Source organism: Quercus lobata, chromosome 10 (assembly GCF_001633185.2).
Source record: "Quercus lobata isolate SW786 chromosome 10, ValleyOak3.0 Primary Assembly, whole genome shotgun sequence".
NCBI lineage: Eukaryota > Viridiplantae > Streptophyta > Magnoliopsida > Fagales > Fagaceae > Quercus > Quercus lobata.
In genome coordinates this window covers 8,301,560-8,321,413 of record NC_044913.1, presented here as the reverse complement: position 1 = coordinate 8,321,413, position 19,854 = coordinate 8,301,560, and the positions used below count along the sequence as shown (strand labels likewise).

General features: G+C 34.4%; 1 pseudogene; it reads right to left on the bottom strand.

Annotated features, from left to right (window-relative positions):
* Positions 1 to 2,696: 2,696 nt before the first annotated feature.
* On the bottom strand, positions 2,697 to 8,478 carry LOC115962708 (annotated as a pseudogene).
* Positions 8,479 to 19,854: the final 11,376 nt, after the last annotated feature.

Genomic DNA, 19,854 nt, shown 5'->3' with positions numbered 1-19,854 from the left:
AAAAACTTGTGTTCTAGTTGCAATGTCATAAGTCATAACCCTGTATTTTGGCATCTTGAATTGATTCTCGAGGAACTAACAATATGGAATAGGAGGATGGAAGTGAAGAGTCTCTTTGACCATTGCATTTAAGTGATGCATTTTGTCCAAATCATCCCCTATTATGCCCTTTTTGTGCCAATGATTCTTCTCACTTCATTTTGCACCTTCTTCATAGTCTTTGGGTTTCTTAGGAGCTCTGTCATTGTTTAGTCAAAGTCTGTGTATATAGTGTCAATACTAGCAGCAAATGCATCCTATAACCCACCAAAAAAAAAAAAAAAAAAAAAAAAAAAAACAGAGGACATATTGAAGAAAATTTCTGATCAGCATGAGAAAGAGTATAAAATACCATAGCCTCCTAGAACAAAACAAACATTTTTTGCAGTGAAGGTTTGTTGACCCCACTAAAAATATTGACAAACACAAATTCATAACGTTTTCTACAATTTGTTGAGATTATTGTCATTATAAATTCACGTGAATGTGATGTTATGGTGGGTCTCAGTCTGGTGTAGAGTGACAAGCAAAATACCTCAGTAAATTCTTAAAAATATTGTGAATTTGTGTGCCTATAGGCTTATTCTTTAAACCCACTCATTGTTGTACAAGAATCAATTTTAGTCACTATGCAATTTGTCCTAATCTAGTGTAAAACCTTTTTTTTTTTTTTTTGGGGGAAGAAAGATGCCCACCAAAATATTTTGGAATGAATGTGTCTTTAGGGGAACCTAAGATAGATAATCTAGTAAAATTTTTCATTAAAAAAAAAAAAAAAAAAACTTCCAAACTAAAAACTATAATTTTGTTGATAATGAGATCAAGCTTGGTTTGTGTTCAAAATAAAAATTAAATAAACAAACTTAAACTTTTAACACTTGGGTTGGCTCATTTATAACCCTACACATTTATAGCCCTCTTGAGGAATGAGTTTTTGCATCTTTTGAAAGATGTAATTTGGACATTATCTATGACCTTTGTCTACCAAGTTCAAAAAACTCTAAAATGATGGATGAAATGCACCAATCAATTATATGCACTTAATCGCATGCACAAAACCGATGACGTTTGAACCCTTGAAATTATTAGGAGTTACAACAATATTTAGAGAGAGAGAGAGAGAGAGAGAGAGAGAGTGGCAATTGGTGGACAGTGGTGGTGCGATTATGAAATTCACTACATGGATACCGAATCATATTACACTCCCTGGTGCTCTTCAAGTGAATGAGTGAGGTATGAAAATTTTGTACTAAAAATATGGGTGTAAAATATTTTATGCCAAAATACCTCACATTTTACTGTCAACCTAAAAATATTTTTAGGTTTAACTAGTAATTTCAATCAAATTTGTTAGAACATATGTGTTACACATGTTAGGAACATATGTCACTATTTTATATAATTAGCTAATCCTTTGACAAAATGCACTTTACTTGTATTTGGGTAGATCTAGGATGTGTTTAATGCTTCAAGAAACAAGGTTTCAAGTTCAAGTATTAAAGCCATGCAAGTTTGTCCAAGAATCAAGTATAAAAGTGCTGTTCATTAAATCTCAACAGCTAACTCGATAGCTAGCATCTATCAAGGCTTAGAGAGCTATCTAAATCTTGTGGCTCGATAGCTGCTTGACAGAAAGGGTATCTGTTGAGATTTATGAAAAACAGATTTTTCAGTTCTGTTTTCATCCAATCCGTAGGTATATGTTTGGACTTTTTTTTCTCACAACCCTAGACATATATAATGATTATTTTAAAGAACGTAAAAGGTGACACAAATTGCACAAGTATGGAGCAAAGTTTTGTTCATGCAAATTGTGACTGGAGACAAAAATTTCCCTAATTCATCTCTTTCTTAAAGAAGCTACTGTGTTTGTACATTGTAGGGTTTTGTAACCAAGGAGCTTCTTGATATTCATCGTGTGATGAACTAAAGAACTTTGCAGCCAACATCCTTTTTAAGTTGGTGATCAAGTCGCGAACTGGGATTCGCGCAATTGGTTAGTTACATACTGAGAACCGTGCATTAAAAAGGAGAGATTGTCACTACAGAACAAGTCCAATTAGGTATTGGGGTAAGGATTCAGCTGTAGGTTGGTATAAGGTACTGAGATTCCCTTACTTATAACCGCTTGTTTTGATAATAGTGGATTCTTGGGAGTGGTGACCTTAAAATCACCCAGTGAGGTTTTTGTCATGTAGGTTTTCCCCATTCGAAAACAAATCATCGTATCAATTTAATTTCCGCTGTATACTTAGTTTAATTGGTGATTTTTTTTGTGTTACCACGCATCTTGCATGTTAATTTGATTAATTAATAAACTTGGCTAATCAATTAATTAATTCATCACAAATGATCAATACATTCGTGGCCTATCAAAATTAAACACTTGCAATTGGGAAAAATATTTTTCGGAAAATAATTTTAGGTGAAACAAATGCATATAATATTACAATGTTCCTTCTTAATACTTAATAGGCCACAATACTTTTTTTATTTATATTAAAGTTCTATTCTCAACAATCAAAATGAAATGAGAGAAAAGAGAACTTCAAACTGAACAATCATACATTGTTGCTATATAAGTTGAACTTAGAGGATTATTCAAATACTTTGAACTTAGAGGATTATTCAAATGCTAAATGTATTGCCTATATATACTAGGCAACATATGGAGTTGCAACTGCAATAAGAGGAAATTTTTTATGAATGGATAAACCAATAGATTCGGTCATGTCCAAATCCTCTCCTTCTGCCCCATTAGGCAATGTCCAATCAAAGTAGTTCACAAACTTTGCCAAAATAAGCTTAATGTTGGTTATGGCAAAAGAAATTCCAGGGCAACTCCTCCTACCAGCTCCAAATGGGATCAATTGGAAATCATGTCCTTTAAAGTCTATAGAAGAATTCAAGAACCTTTCTGGATGAAATTCTTCTGGATTGTCCCATAACCCAGGGTCTCTTCCAATTGCCCACACATTGATAAAAACTCGAGTTCCCGCTGCAATATCATAACCTTGTATTTTGGCCTCTCTACTTGATTCTCGAGGTACTAATAGTGGAATAATAGGATGCAAGCGAAGAGTCTCTTTGATTACTGCATTTAAGTAATGCATTTCATCCAAATCATCCAATTTTATGTCTTTTTTGTTGCTAGTGATTGCTCTCACTTCATCCTGCATCTTCATCATCATTTTGGGATGCCTTAAAAGTTCTGTCATTGCCCACTCTAACACTGAGTACGTAGTGTCAGTGCCAGCATTAAATGCATCCTATAATAACATATGGTTAATATTGAAGAAAGTTTTCAATATGCATGAGAAAGAGTGAAATATCATATGCTACTCGAACAAAACAAAGCCTTTTGTAGTCAAGTCTATCCTTTTTTTTTTTTTTTTTTTTTTTTTTTTTTGACATTTAACTATATAAACCCAAATATATATATATATAGAGAGAGAGAGAGACAGAGAGAGAGAGAGAGATGCTTGCCAGGATTAAAGCCTTAATGCATACTCTATCAATAGGGAAACCGATCATGTTTTCCTTCTGAACCCAAAGCAAAACATCCACAAAGTCCTTTTGGTCTTCATTTTCTATGTTCAGCACTCCCTTTCTTTTTACGATTGATGTGCTCTTCAATTACTCCTTCCAAAAAATCATCAAACTGTTTAGTCACCCTTTCTGCTTTAGCATCCAAGCCATTGACACGGTTCACCCATGCAAGCCATGGAATATAATCCTCCATATTATTAACACCCAACAACTCGAGCATCTCCCCTATAAGCTCCTTAAACTTCCTTCCACCTTCCCCTTCACCATACTTCCTTCCCAAGGCAACCCTACATATTATATCATTAGTAAGCTTTGCAAACATTTCGCTTAAATTCACACTTGAAGAAGAACAAGACTGTTTGATTTTCTCAATTAGTAGAGAAATTTCCTCCTCTCTCACAGCACGAAAAGACTGAACCCTTCTATTACTCAAAAGGTGTAGCACAAGTATGCTTTTTGTTTGCCTCCAGTACTCACCGTAAGGTGCCAATGCCACATCTTTGAAATCGTATGTTAGTTTCCCAAACATTCTTGTTTTTGGCCGATTTGCAAAGATGGCATCATTGGTCTTCATGATCTCTCGGGCAGCATCGGCAGACGAGACAACAAGGGTTGGTACATTACCTAACTTTAGCAGCATTAGGGGGCCATAGAGTTGAGCTAAGTCTCGGAGGGAGTGGTGAGGGTACAAGCCGAGTTGGTGAAGGTTTCCGATGATTGGGAGCTTTGGTGGTGAGTTTTTGTTGTTGTTTGGAAGTGTGGAGGACCATTTGAATAGGAGAATGAAGATAAAGGCCAAGATTGCTAAAACAATAGGATGTTACATTGGCCCTAGAAATTGAAGGAAGTGTGACATTATCTTCTCTCTTTTCTATATGTTTAAGTTCTTGCGATTCCCTTGGTATTAATGTCCTCTTTTTATATTGGATGTATACACTGCCCTAACGCCTCAAGCGTACGTAGTGAGAACTTGAATGTGAATAAAAGTCAGCAAATGGTGCTTTATTCAAACATGAAATTCTTGTTCATTTGAAAATAAACATGAAAATGGTATTAAGTACTGTAATGAAGATGACTTTGTATTTGTGAGTTGTCGTGTGGGCTTAGGCAACTCCAACTATGACATTTGTCCCAACAATAAGGACAAGAAAAGTTTAAATTAAACCATCAGATCAAGATGAGATCAATCTCAAATTGAACTCTTCTAGAAATTAAGTATATTTTTTTGCCACAAATATTGTTTTTCTTATGTAGTTATACACTGTTAATCCAGCCATTCTATACGTTGAATCTTTTGCCCTCTGTAGCTGCAGATAGACGTGAGTAGTTTTGCTTCATTCGGTATCTTTTTTTCTTTTTGATAAATTGCTTCATTCTGATTCTTGATTTCACAGACAACGGAATACTTCCCACTGCAAGAGAGAGTTTATTAAAATTGCTCCCTGAAATACATCTGAAGAGATAACCATATAATAGGGTTTTGCCTTAGCGTCGTTGATGCAACCTCACAAATTTTATATACATCAATGAGACTATTCATAAATCAAAACTATTCATTGCTAAGGCACTCTGTGCAACAAATACTATCCTTCAAATTACGTTTTCAGCTATAAAACACAGTGTGAGTAGTGTGGATTGTGGAGCAGCTTTTTCCCCTTCAAATATATCTATAAAAATATTGATTGACCTCTTTAAAATTTCATTTAAATAAAGGATGGAATCATGATTTTAGTTTTGTGATCAAATCATGAACTAAAAGTGAAAGTTCAAATAGTGTAAAAACACCCTTGAACGTTTAGACCCCCAATTTACAAATTACCAATTCAAACTTTATATCAAACAATTAATGTGCAGAACATGAACAAAAACTTAATACAGAATTAGTAAACAATCTATGCCAATAAAAATCACATCCACAGCAGAAAATGAAAGGTAAAGATAAAGGGAAGAGAGATGCAAACACAAGGACAACACACGATGTGTTACCGAAGAGGAAACCGAAATCCTCGACGTAAAATCTCTCCACCGCCCTTCAAGCGGTAAACAATCCACTAGAAAATGTAGTTGGGATACATGAACATCAATAGACTTTCCAAGCCTAATCTACCCAGTGTACCTAAACCCTCCAAGCTTCTTGCTCCAACGAGGTTGTGCTGAACCTATTTCTTTTCTAGCTTCCCGGATTTCGTTACTTGACCATAGCATCAACCAATGTAAATTGGTTTCTTCCTAACTGCTTCCCAGAACACCAAACAGCCCTCTTACAGTGATGGATATGGTGAGAAAATGTTTTGGTAAAATGCCTCTCAAGGATTTAACAATAGAGAGGAAGAGAGTTGAGAAATTTGAAGAGTCTCTTATGTAAAGATTGTTGATGAATTAATCTTGTTTTACTCTAGGGTTCCTCTCTCAAAATTCTCTCTAGAAGCTCTTTTTCTTTCGTGGGTGTAAGGAGTATTTATACTAGGGTGAGAATGGAATGTGAAACGTCAGGTTTTTCAAAACAAGGCTGGCTCGCGGCTTGTCATTGCGACTTGATTGAGTCGTGAGATCCAGCCGTGAGATAACAGAACGGCCAGTTGTCATATTTTGTCCTGTAATGCTCCAGCTAGCATGGCGCTTCAACTTCTGGCATGCTTGGCACGTGTGCTGCTTCTGGCGGCTTGCAGCCGCGAGTCACCCACGAGATCCAGCCGCGAGACTCTGTTTTCTTGCACACTCTTGAGCATTCAACACTTTATCTCACTCACTACCCTTACAACAATCCCACCTAAATACAGGGTTACTAATTGCTGAAATATAAGCAAATTTGGCATGAAATAAAGCTAACAAGATGGTTGATTAAATTCAACCTTACAATCTCCCCCTTTAGCTATTCCGTGACAAAACCCTAAAACAGACTTTAGACTTAATGTGTGAGTTGGGAACAGTTGAGCAAAACTCACTTACACCTAATTCTAGAAACTGTGAGGCACTTGAATCATATGAACATGAAACTCCTGAAACACAACAATACACCATGATCATTGTATGTAGAAAACATGAAATGCATAAGAAACAGGCATAAAGTGATCAAGCAAAGATGAAGTTAAGAAACAAACCATGGCTTGATCAAACAAGTAATCACTACAAGGTAGTGATCACAATGCTCATTCACACTTGGAATGAACACTTGAACATACAAGCTAACAAGAACAATGCAAGTTACTTGTATGCCAAACACTCAACCAATGCATAATACACTAAGTATATGCATCTAAGAACAATCCTACAAGGACATAAGAGTGACAATATTTAACAAGAAAATGCATGACATTTAGATAGAAGTACTAATTTAACAAAAACATAGAGGCTGTATAAAGCATGGTACAAACCATAAAGCCTACAAGTAACCCTAAAAGCTTACAAAAGCAGCATGGGTAATAAACTGAAAAACATCAACAATATATATATAAAGAGTAAACCAAGTTTCAATAACCATCCACGAGTTATGAGTTAGAAACAAACATAAACCATAATAACAACAAGTTATCCAAAACATAAACAAAATAAGCAAGTGTTTTTGACTGCTCCCTCTCAACATAGTGCTCCCCCTCAAGGTCTGCTTCTCAAAAATTTCTCCCCCTTTTTGACCGGAATGGCCAAAGGGTCACTACCCATGATGTGTGGTGAAGCTATCAAATTTTGCGGAGAGAATATCAAGCTGATCCTGCATGGCTGCCATCCTCTCAAACTGCACTGTCTGGACCTCTCTGAGTCCATCAAGTCTTTCCAGGATGACCTGAAATGCATTTGGAGGTATAGCTGAAGAAGTTGATGCTCTAATCCTCTTGCCACTCCTTCTGAGTGTTGAAGTTGATGCCTAGCCTGCTGGCACTGCCTTAGTCTCCATTGGGACACCTTCTCCTTCATCACCTTCATCTTCTTCACCTGGATGACGAACACTTATCCTTTTGAAGGTTTGTTTGTTAATTGCTGAAGGTGTAGACATGAGACTGATGTCTCGAGGGATTGCAACACCCTTCTTTCTGAAAATCCTCATGAGCAGACTAGGGAAGATCAGTTTAGGCCTAGAAGTGGTTCTAGTCTCATCCACAATAGTATCAAATATGTGGGAACTAATATCAATGAAGGTCTTTTCCTTGAGCTCCATCAGAAAAATTGCTCTCGCATTGTTAATTGTAGTCAACTTCCTTATGGGATACAAGTTAAACATCATGATAATAGTGAGACACCTCATGTCCACTGGAAAGGCTGTGGTATTCAGGCATTTCCCTTCTTTTTGTCCACCTATCCTCTGTTGTACAGTTTCAATAGACAACATCCTATCTTTATAGTTGACAAACTCATGATCTTCTAACCCCTCAAGACCTAGCACATCATTAATGTCATGTGCATCTAAGGTGAATTCTGTACCTCTAACCCAACAACTCAGCTCATCTTCCCTGATCACAGCATTGGAGTAAAACTCCCTAACCAGAGGTTCACATACAGCTGGGAAATCACTTAGCAGTCTTTCCCATCCTCTCCCTTCAAAACAACTAGGGATAAAGGTGTCTCTCAAATCCCCCAAATCTACAAACCTTTCTTGTATGATTCCTGCTTTTAAGAAGAAATCCTTGTATCTCTCAAAATGGGAAACATACCTAAACAGATTCGGGTCCATTTTCATTCTCTTATCTGCTTTCTTGGCAGGAGTTTTCTTCTTTGGGGAAGAAGAAGCCATCTGTGAACAATCAGAAAAGGCCATAACAACAAAGTACAAAACATGTGTAGAACAACTCAGTATTTTGTTAGTGATAAAGACAATACTAAAGGAAAGGCCTCATAATCTAAACCAGCAAAACAAATGAAACGACCCAAAGAAATATAATCAAGAACAACTAACATTTTGCAGAAGAGTACAAATGTTGCAGAGACTGACATCACCCAAAGGACAAGCATATGTCAATGAGACATATATTTTGATGAGTATGAAAAGATCCAGAGAACTCAAGACAGGTGCACACACTAGATAAGCAAACACAAAATTAAATCAATAAAACCCAACTAACAAAACATGAATCATTTAGAAGCAACATATCAAAATGAGATCAGACAAGATGGGTATAAGACAGATAACAAACTCTAAGCTAAGAGAGAGTCACATGATGAAGAACAAATCTAGCAACCTAAACAAGTTCTTAGAAATCAAGAGCTTCTATTAGCAAAGCACGAACAGAGAACAATAGCCGAAACACAAACCCAACTCAAATCAGAAAAACAATGCAAATATTCAAGATGGAAAAGCTCAAAAACAAGAAATACTGAGTGTGAGAAAGAAGACCCATACCTTTTCTTGATGATTTTGAGACGAAAATGAAGCAACAATGGAGTTCGAAAATGGAGACACGGAGTGTTTGGGTAAGAACAGTTTAGAGAGAAAATGAACAGTGACAAAAAGTTCGAGGGAAAAACTGAAAAAGATTTTAAAAACTGCCCTTACTGTGCAAAACACGCGTTTTTCGCTGTTTAGGTAAGTCGCTAGATAGTCACCAGATACACCCGCGAAAACATTTCAAGTCAAAAGTTTTGAAAAATTTTCTAAGTGTTTTTCGTGACTGGAAGTTTCACTCGCGAGTGAGTCGTGAGTTGAGCCGCGAAAATCTCTGTGTACCCCTTGCGACTGGACCTTCCACTCGCGAACAAGTCGCCAAAACAAACCTGAGATCTTGCGACTGTGGCATGCGACTTGACTAACTCGCGACTGAGTCGCCAAAACAGAACACACTGTTTTTGAAGAATTTTAGTTTTTGTAAAAACAAAACACTTTTCCAAAAACAACTTAAACACTCAAAAATATTTTTGTGTTTGAATTAACAAAGATTGAGCATGTGAAAACACATTTTATCAAGTACAATTACACAAATGAATATGACATTCATTGAACATAAACTTGTGTGTTGTGTGTGGATATCAACAATGAGATAGTCCTTAGTCTAATGTGAAGCTTCAATGATCAATTCAACCAAGGCATACACAATTAGCACTAGATCATGTGACCTATCTCAATTACAGAAGTATGCATATATGACCTTCCACAAAACTTGATTACATAATTTGGAGCTTTACATTTGACTCCACTTTCAATCATAACATTTGATCTTTTTGGTCCTTTTAAGACAATCAACTCTTTTTGTGAGAATGATATTTGATATTTCACCTTGATGAGATAGCCTTTGGCTTTTTGAATAATCATTCACATAAATTTTTGGTCGCTTTCCCTTTTTCCTAGTCAAATACTAGTATGTGCGATAGGCTTTTGCAGCTCAATATCTCTTTTCATTTGGAGATTTACATTTGGTGAGCTCTTTTTAGCAAAAACAAAAATAAAGAGTGGGAAGATATATAAGCACAAGTCTATGCATGTCTCAAGATCAATATAACCATTCACTAATCATTCATGACAAGTTTGAAAATCTATTTACAACAGTCACATAGATTTCAAAATTTCTTCTATAGTGATAAAAGTGCAAAGGAACAAGCTATGCTCGAAAATGCACAAAGCCATTAGCACAAAGGTATAAGGCAAAACATGTTTTGAGACAAAACTCAACAATGTCAATCAAACTTTTTGATTTTCTATTTTTATGTGGTTTTTGGATTTTTGACACATAAGAAGAAAAAGATTGATCAAAAACAAAAATGAACAAAATTATGCACAAACAGACAAATAAACCACCAACATAATCAATAAGCAAACAACCAAACACAGTCACAAAGCATAGGAAGTATTGATGCATGGACATGTTGTAATGTTTATGCATGAGTACCCTTTTTCACCCACACGTCACTTGCGTTTAGGGTGATTTCCTTATAGGATTGGGTATGAGAGTTAGGGCTTTTAAACCTTCGTGTGAAACTTTCCAAGCAGTTGGTGAATACACCAATCATCTTCATCATGTCCATCATTCTGGGATCACCGTTTTGATCTCTTGATGGTTCACCAGCCCAATTTCTCCTATCATTTCTAGGTCGTCGTGACCTTTGAGGAGTTGCACTATTCATTGCTCTCAGCTTTTGACAATTTGATCGAGTATGCCCTTGAAGTCCATAGTGATGACACACATAATTTGATCTAGGACTTCTTTGTGGCCGTGGATGAGACTTGGCTCGGGATTCAGACCTACCCACGGATTGATTACGGGGATTCAACAACCGTTCGTTCCCCACATTCCTCTTCTCCTCTATCTTGGGCTTCTCAGTAGTAGGGCCAACTTCAACTAGCTCTTTGGCCTTTATAAACTTCACTTCTTTTGTGACATTGCCAGATGAGCTACTCCCTCCGGTATATCCCAACCCGGAATTGTCTGAAAAAAGCTTTTGAGATGAAATAACATCATCTAGCTTCTTGGTGGCGACCTTCTCTATCTTGGCATTTGCTTGCACAACCTCTTGCTCAAGAAATCTCACTTTTGTGTAGGCTTCTAACAGCTCACCATTCAGTGTTTCTATCACACACTTGGCCTCCTTATAGCAAATTAGGAGACTTTTATAGTCCTCCTCTGCCTTCTTCATCTTTCTCATAGCTGCCTTTGCCACCCTTGTGTACTCACACGACCTCTCCATGATTGAGTTATAATTGTCTTGAAGATTGGCTGTGTTTTTATCTTCTTCTGCATCTGATTCCTCAACAGCTCCAGATGATTCTTCATCACTATGTACTCCAAGCTCTTGTACAAGCAGATTCAACTCATTTGAAGAATCAACAGGAGCAATAGTCATAAAAGCGGAGTAATTCCCTTCTCTGTCATAGCTTTTCTAAGAATTAGAGTTGGATGAATCCGAGTCACTTAGTGTCGTGGTATACACCTTGCCTTTTGATTTCAAATAATTTGGACATTCTTTCTTAAAGTGTCCATGCCCGTTGCATTCAAAACAAGTGACACCTTGTGTAGATTGGGATTCTTTTCCATCTTTCTTGTTAAATTCCCTTTTCTTCCTTCCTGAACTTTGAAATTTTCCTTTGTCCCCAAATTTACCATTATTCTTAAATTTCAAGAATTTTCAGAATTTTTTCACAAGGTATGCAACATCCTTGTCAACCATATCTTCATCCGATGAGTCATGGAATTCTACCTTCTCATTAATGGTCTTAAGAGCAAGAGATTTGCTCCTTCGTTGATTTGGCAGTGACATTTCATAAGTCTGAAGAGAACCAACCAGCTCTTGGACGTTGATGTCATCAAGGTCCTTACTCTCTTTAATTGCTGTTACTTTGGCACGAAAGTTTTCCGGCAATGATCGAAGGATCTTCCTTACTATTTTAGAATCCTCCGTTTTCTCCCCCAAATTGAACTTGTTGACAACCACCTCATTTAGCTTGCTATAGAAAGAGTCAAAGGACTCATCCTCACCCATTTTAAGCTCCTCAAACCGAGTGGTCAGCATTTGCAACTTGGTGTCTTTTACTTTCTTCGTGCCTTCGTAAGTGGTCTCCAATATCTCCCATGCTTCTTTGGCAACGGTAATGTGAGAGATCCTGTGAAATTCATCTGGAGACACATCACAGAAAATAACATTGAGTGTTTTACTATTAGCATTAGATGCTGCTACCTTATCCCATGTGGATTTGGCTGCCTCAGGTCTGGTCCAACCTATCTCAACCACATCCCAAACATATTCTTCAATGGAACATAAAAATGCTCTCATACGAACCTTCCAAAAAGCATAATTACTACCATTAAAATATGGAGGTACATTTAGGGATTGAGACCGGTCCATATTAAAAAGGGTCAAGGATCACACTATGGTAATGAAACCAACACAAGTGTACCCGCTCTGATACCAATTGAAAGTTCAAATAGTGTAAAAACACCCTTGAACGTTTAGACCCCCAATTTACAAATTACCAATTCAAACTTTATACCAAACAATTAATGTGCAGAACATGAACAAAAGCTTAATACAGAATTGGTAAACAATCTATGCCAATAAAAATCACATCCACAGCAGAAAATAAAAGGCAAAGATAAAGGGAAGAGAGATGCAAACACAAGGACAACACACGATGTGTTATCGAAGAGGAAACCGAAGCCCTCAGGGGAAAACCTCTCCGCCACCCTCCAAGCGATAAACAATCCACTAGAAAATGTAGTTGGGATACATGAACATCAATAGACCCTCCAAGCCTAATCTACCCAGTGTACCTAAGCCCTCCAAGCTTCTTGCTCCAACGAAGTTGCGCCGAACCTATTTTTTTTCTAGCTTCCCGGATTTCGCTACTTGACCGTAGCATCAACCAATGTAAATTGGTTCCTTCCTAACTGCATCCCAGAACACCAAACAACCCTCTCACAGTGATGGATATGTTGAGAAAAGGTTTCGGTAAAATGCCTCTCAAGGATTTAACAATGGAGGGGAAGAGAGTTGAGGAATTTCAAGAGTCTCTTATATAAAGATTGTTGATGAATCAATCTTGTTTTACTCTAGGGTTTCTCTCTCAAAATTCTCTCTGGAAGCTCTCTTTCTTTCGTGGGTATAAGGGGTATTTATACTAGGGTGAGAATGGAATGTGAAACGTCAGGTTTTTCAAAACAGGGCTGGCTTGTGGCTTGTCGTCGCGACTTGACTGAGTCGCGAGATCTAGCCGCGAGATAACAGAACGGCTAGTTGTCCTATTTTGTCCTGTAGTGCTCCAGCTAGCATGACGCTTCAACTTCTGGCATGCTTGGCACGTGTGCTACTTCTGGCGGCTTGCAGCCGCCAGTCACCCACAAGATCCAGCCGCAAGATTCTGTTTTCTTGCACACTCTTAAGTATTCAACACTCTATCTCACTCACACCCTTACAACAATCCCACCTAAATACAGGGTTACTAATTGCTGAAATACAAGCAAATTTGGCACGGAATAAAGCCAACAAGATGGTTGATTAAATTCAACCTTACAAAAAGTACAACTATTTTACAAACAACGTTTATTTTTATTTTTAGAAGAGCACTTTATGAACAAGTTGATGATGGGCCATTGAAATGACTCATATATATTTGACCTTTTTCAAGTTTGAATATTGCTGACAATATTTTTTATTTGAAATTAAACTTATTTAATTGTTATTACTTTTTAATATGTAAAAGTAATTTTTAAGGATTGGATTTAAATTTTGCTAATATCTATTTTTTCAATTATTCAAAGACCAATGAAAATATTTCAAGTATCACTAAATAGAAATTACAAAAGAATTCTTAAGAAGCAATCACACACGGACACATGTAGATATTTTAATTTAAAATGATACAAATAGTCAAATTAAATACTATCATGTATTAGAAATACTTTGGCTAATTAAATAATGTCATGTATCTCGTAGAAAACAAGACATAAAGTCCCTCCATTTAAATTATGACGCATGTCACCACTCATAATCAATCATGTATCATCGTACCTCCTCAGTCTTATGGAACACATTTAGACATTCAGAAGTAACTCTATCGAAATCAAGGGCGTGTTTTTATAAGTTGTTGGAAAACATTATTTTGATTTAAAAATGAGCATTAATAAAAAATTATGAAGAGTTTTGGATGCAAAACAGGGTTTTGGGTTTTAAAAATGCTCTTTTAATCTCCCAAAATGCCTAACCAAGTGGACCCCAAGCTCCAAAGCCTCTAAGAACTTCAACCTTCGATTACGAAGAACATTAGAAGTAAAGTCATTCAAGTCATCACCCTAGATCTCAAGTTTATTGAAATCAAATTTGAAAGCCTCAAGAAACTCCAAGAGATGACAAATTAGTTAAGTTTTACGAATTCAAGCTTCCAAAGTACCGAAAAACTTCGACTACAAATCTTCTAAGACAAAGAACATTCGAAAAACATTCATCCAAATTATCATTCCAAGTCTCAGAGTTTTATTGGAATCAAGCATCAAAACCTCTAGAAACTTCAAGAAGTCTAATCAATCAAAGCTTCATCAGATTTAAGCTCTAAAGCTTTGAGGAACTTTCACTATAAATCTTCAAAGGCAAAGAACATTCAAAGAATACACAAAGAATGCAAAGAACGAGAAATCCCTAACAAACACACAACCAAAGATTCATTGCAATTTCATTCCAAAGACCTTTTAATCCAATCTCCAAACCAAGTGGAGGGCATCTTGTGTTCAAGTCGAGACCACATTGACGTAATACTTGAATTGAAGACTTTTCCAAGGAAATCGAATCAAATGATTATTCTATTGTATTAAAATCTAAATATAGAGAATTGTACCTAGAAATTCATCAATACAAAAATACATTTGTGAAACATATTCAATTGTTTGATTTTCAAATTTGAGATTTTGTGTTTATATTATGAAAGGTTTAATTGGCATTTTCATGTGAACAACTACAATTTTCAGGAAAAAAAATCATAGAAAATTTTCAATTCCATGAAATGGAGAAAATTGTATATTACCAATCAATCAAGAGGAATATTACTCACTTTAATAGATTAGGGGGAGATTTAGATTGACACGGTAGTTTAGGAGATAAATCGCAATTAACTGTAATAATCTTCTGTACATTATCACATTTTTTCGTGCTCACTAAAAAATTTTTAGAGAAAAAATTTTCACTTAAAACATGAAGTTTCAAAAGTAACCATTTAAGTTTTAGACTTTCAAAACGCAACAGATTAATAACAAATTGATTCTCAAAAAAAAAAAAATTTAATAAGAAATTATTATTATTATTATTATTGGCTAGTGAACAGTGTTACAATAATTTGACTCTGAGTTTAATTTGTTTTATTCGTTGCTTCTCTATCTCTTTATTTAACAATCACTTTCTTAATTTTTTTCTCTTGCAAGTAAATACTTAGAAAAGAATATGCACAAGCATACATAAATTGCATATTTGAAAGTTCTTAGTACCTTGAGTAAAATTCATTGAAGGAAGACATTAATAAATTTCTTTTACATGTTATTAGCATGACATTAGACTAAAGTCTTTAGGGATTTCATCAAGGCCGGCATGTTATGTTCATACATGATAATTTCCCTACATACATGTTTCTGTTTTTGTAGAAGCAAATTAAGTTTCTAATATAAAATTTTGTGTCATTTTAGTCTAAATTTTATTTACCTACAAATATTTTCCAAGTATTTAGTTGCGTTCTTGAAAATGTCTCAGAAAACATATTTTCTACTTTCCCATATCTTTTTAGCTCCAAACAAATACTTAAAAAAAAAAAAAAAAGATCTTTACATTCCAACTCAAAAAAATCCAAAAAATAATTTAAAAAATTATGTTAATAAACCAAAAAAAAAAAAAAAATGAGAGACAGAGAGAGAGGTTGCGTTTGGGAGTGGTGGAACTAATGGTCAGTGGACAATGATAACTAGAGATGGAGACAAAACTTCAATTGAGACTAAATTATGAACCAATTTTGTTTCATTACAATCCAAATTAGCATTCATTTAATTTAACAAAGCATCAACAAATGAAATATATATATATATATATATATATATTTAAATTATTTCTTAATACATTGCAATTTAGTTATTTATCAAAATGGAATTCAACATTCTTTTTAATCTAAATGTATTCTCAACAATTCTTAGGTGTTACGCTGTTGTTGGTGGCAAAAACGTAATTTCAATGTTGGGTTTAGATTAGAATTGGTAACAGGTAGCATCATCTGCCACCTAAGATTTGTTATGAAATTGATGTAAAAATATTGTGGACTTAGCATTTCTATAAAATATAATTCCATTGGGTAGCGTATTGTGGCCTCGTGGATGTGTCTTTTTTATTTTATAACTGTTAAGTGTACCACCAAGTTTAAGGGTGAGTTCAGCAAACCCTTTTTGAAATTAAGCGTTTTGAAAAAGTGGTGGTGTTAATATTCGCTTAATGAAAATGGACTTTTTGAAAAGGACAAAGTTAGGCTCCAACCATTTATATGAGATGACATTTATTCTTGTTATGTGCAATGTAGATGTTTCACTTAACTCAACCAACCAAGTGTGTCATGTGTATTGCACATGACAGAACACATGTCATCTTTCTACTGATAATTGGAGCCAAACCTTTTCCTTTTAAAAAAACTAGTAAATTACCCTTGCGATGCATAGATAATATTGTAATGTTTTATATAAGATGTTCTTGGAGAATGTTGTATATCTATTATAACATAATTGTTATAGAAATTTGTTAGTAATGAGTTCATCATAAAAAGTAATAATTATTATAATTATTCAATAGAAGTAATGAAAAAAAAAAAAAACAACAACAACAACTTTGAAGGAATATTATAAAATAAAAGTTGATATAGAATGTGTTTTTCTCTCTCCTTAATTCTAAAACAAAATACACATCTCAAACACCCACAGTTAATCACGTCATTTACAAAACCTACAAATCCACAACGTTCTACCTTAACATCAAAATCATAATTGCCATTGTCACTCAATATAAAATGCAAGCTCTTCTTCCTTGGTTGTAGCCAACTCGTACATATTAGGATTGGATGAGACAACAATGTTATAGCTAGATGAGACAACAATGTAATTTTAATTAATCCTGAAAAAGATTGATTAAAATTTTAGTGGCTTACATGTAAATACATAATGATAGAAATTCTAGTAGAAGTGACATATGGATTGCACCAAGTCGATCAGGTTTAGGTAAAAAAAGGGTTATTTTAAATAAGTTGCAAAGAGGTCGAGTCAATTGAGTTACAGGTCGATCTATATTTTTTCACATTAAAAAAATATATTTTTTAAAAATATATATTTTTCATTTGGTAAGTCATGTAACAAATTACTTAGTATGAAATGTATTAATGTGGATTTAGATCTACCCATGTTAAGAAAGAGATTAGATTAACATTTCTTTTTTAATGCGAAATTGATACTTGTACATTAATAATAGAATTGTATAAATCATAGCAATTTTAACTAAAACAAAATAGCAAAAACATAAAGGAGTTTAGTTTACCATTTGAAAATCTAATTAAAACAATAAAACAACTATTTCCACACAATATCAACATCCTAAAATAGATAACCAAGTTAGAAATGACCTATTGGATTAGCAATTTAATTTCAAAAACAATAAAAATAGATAAGAAATTTACTACCAAGAAAAGAAATTTCATCCAAACTTTTAAAAAACACGTAAAAACTCCATTAAACTAAGCTTAATATATCACATCAAAAGATTCAAAATTTAATTACTTTTTTTCATTCAATTTTCTTATCAACTAAGAAGAATTACCCTTTGTCTAAGGAAAGACAGTGACAGCTCCAAGAACTTTGTTGAGGGGGATAATTAAGAAATTTAAATTAAAAATTTTTTTAATAAAAAGAGAACTTGAATATATCGAGTTATAGACCAAAAAAAAAAAAATTTACAATTTCTTTCTACAAGTTTTCAAATTTTGCGATAGTTCATTACGAGTATTTATTGCTAATATAGGTAACTATGACCATTTTATTTTGTTAAATTTGTCTAAATTTTTATTTTTATGCAGTTAATATTATAGATATTTGTCATTGTAATTATAAAAATATTTTAAACTAAATGACTAAACTTAATTCATTGGCTCTATATTAATTGTTGATGCACACAACCACACTTATTCATACATAAAATAATTCACTATGTGTTTACTTAACCAATTAAATGCTTGAATAATCACTTACTTTGCAATTTATTTCTTAAATTTTTCTAACTTTATGACAAAAAGTTATTATAATATAATAACTATAAGCACTCATGTAACAAATCCTCTCTATTTCCTAATTATTAAATTATATAAAGTTATATTATATTTATATTGTACACACAAACATCCACGTACACGTCACTATTCACACAAATGACATTACAAAAAAAAAGTAATACACATAGTCAATATTAGACAGACTCATACATATATAATAAAAAATTATAATAAAGAGTGACATTTACAATTCACAAACACTTACTCTTACTTTAGAATTAGAAATACTAGTAATAAGAGTGTATAAGATTTAAGTCAATGTATGAAAAATATTTTAAAGAAAAAAATTAATGTATTAAACTAACAAAAAAAATATATATATATATATATATAGATATTTTGAAGTCCCATTTGAACCCCCGAACAAATAGTAGAGCCGCCTCTGAGGAAAGAGGATTTACTCTTTCTACTGACACATTGTAAATTTTGAAATGATTTGTTTGTTAATGTCAACCATTTCCATGCATCTAACTAAGAACTATCAAATTAAATGATGAAGTTGTTTTTTAGTTTTGATTGAATTCAATGACCACGTATCTTAGAGGACAATGAAATCAATGCACTCATTTCATTGTAAATTTTGAAATGATTTGTTTGTTAATGTCAACCATTTTCAAGCATCTAACTAAGAACTATCAAATTAAATGATGAAGTTGTTTTTTAGTTTTGATTGAATTCAATGAACACGTATCTTAGAGGACTACGAAATCAATGCACTCATTTCATTGTCCTCGTTTTTAGGGACAGAGTTTATCTTCATATTTGACTACTCCTCTTTCAGTTTAAATAAGAACAAATACAGTAATGATACATTCACGCATTGTGTCTTTGGTCATTACTCATGAGAGCATTAGCATTGGAAAATTGCAATGCTATTTTATTTTACAATTCTAAAAAGTCACTTTATCATTTATACCATACTATTTTACAATACTTCCACATCCCGAACTTCTATTTTCCTATTTTACTCATTAAAATAATATATCTACATAATAAAATAATATATCACAAAATTATAACTTTTCTCTCCATCTCTCTCGTCTCTCTCATTTTTAGCCCTCTTCCATCTCTTTTTCAACTCTCTTCCGCCGGAGCCTTCATTTCCGGCGAGGTGGTGAAATAGTCTAACAATAACCCATCAACCCAAACACCCAAAACTTCATAGATCAACCAAAAACGCATCAATCAACAAAACCCACAAACAAAAAATCCTAAATTTCACAACTAGGCTTCAATAAAACCCAAAACTTCATTTGCTCCATGACGAGCTCGTACTTGCACTGCTCCAGTTTTGGATCGTGGGTCTTGGATTGCGAATTCATGATATGGGTTTCGCCATGCTTGATGGTTGTGATCCAGTGGGTTTTGCCATGCTCAATGGTTATAATCCGGTGGGTTTCGCCGTGCTCGATGGTTGTGATTCGTGGATCGCGAATTCGTGATATGGTGTCGCCGTGTTGGTTTCGTTGAGCTCGATGGCGTGATATGGTGCTGGGTTGGCTGTGCTCTGTGGTGCTAGT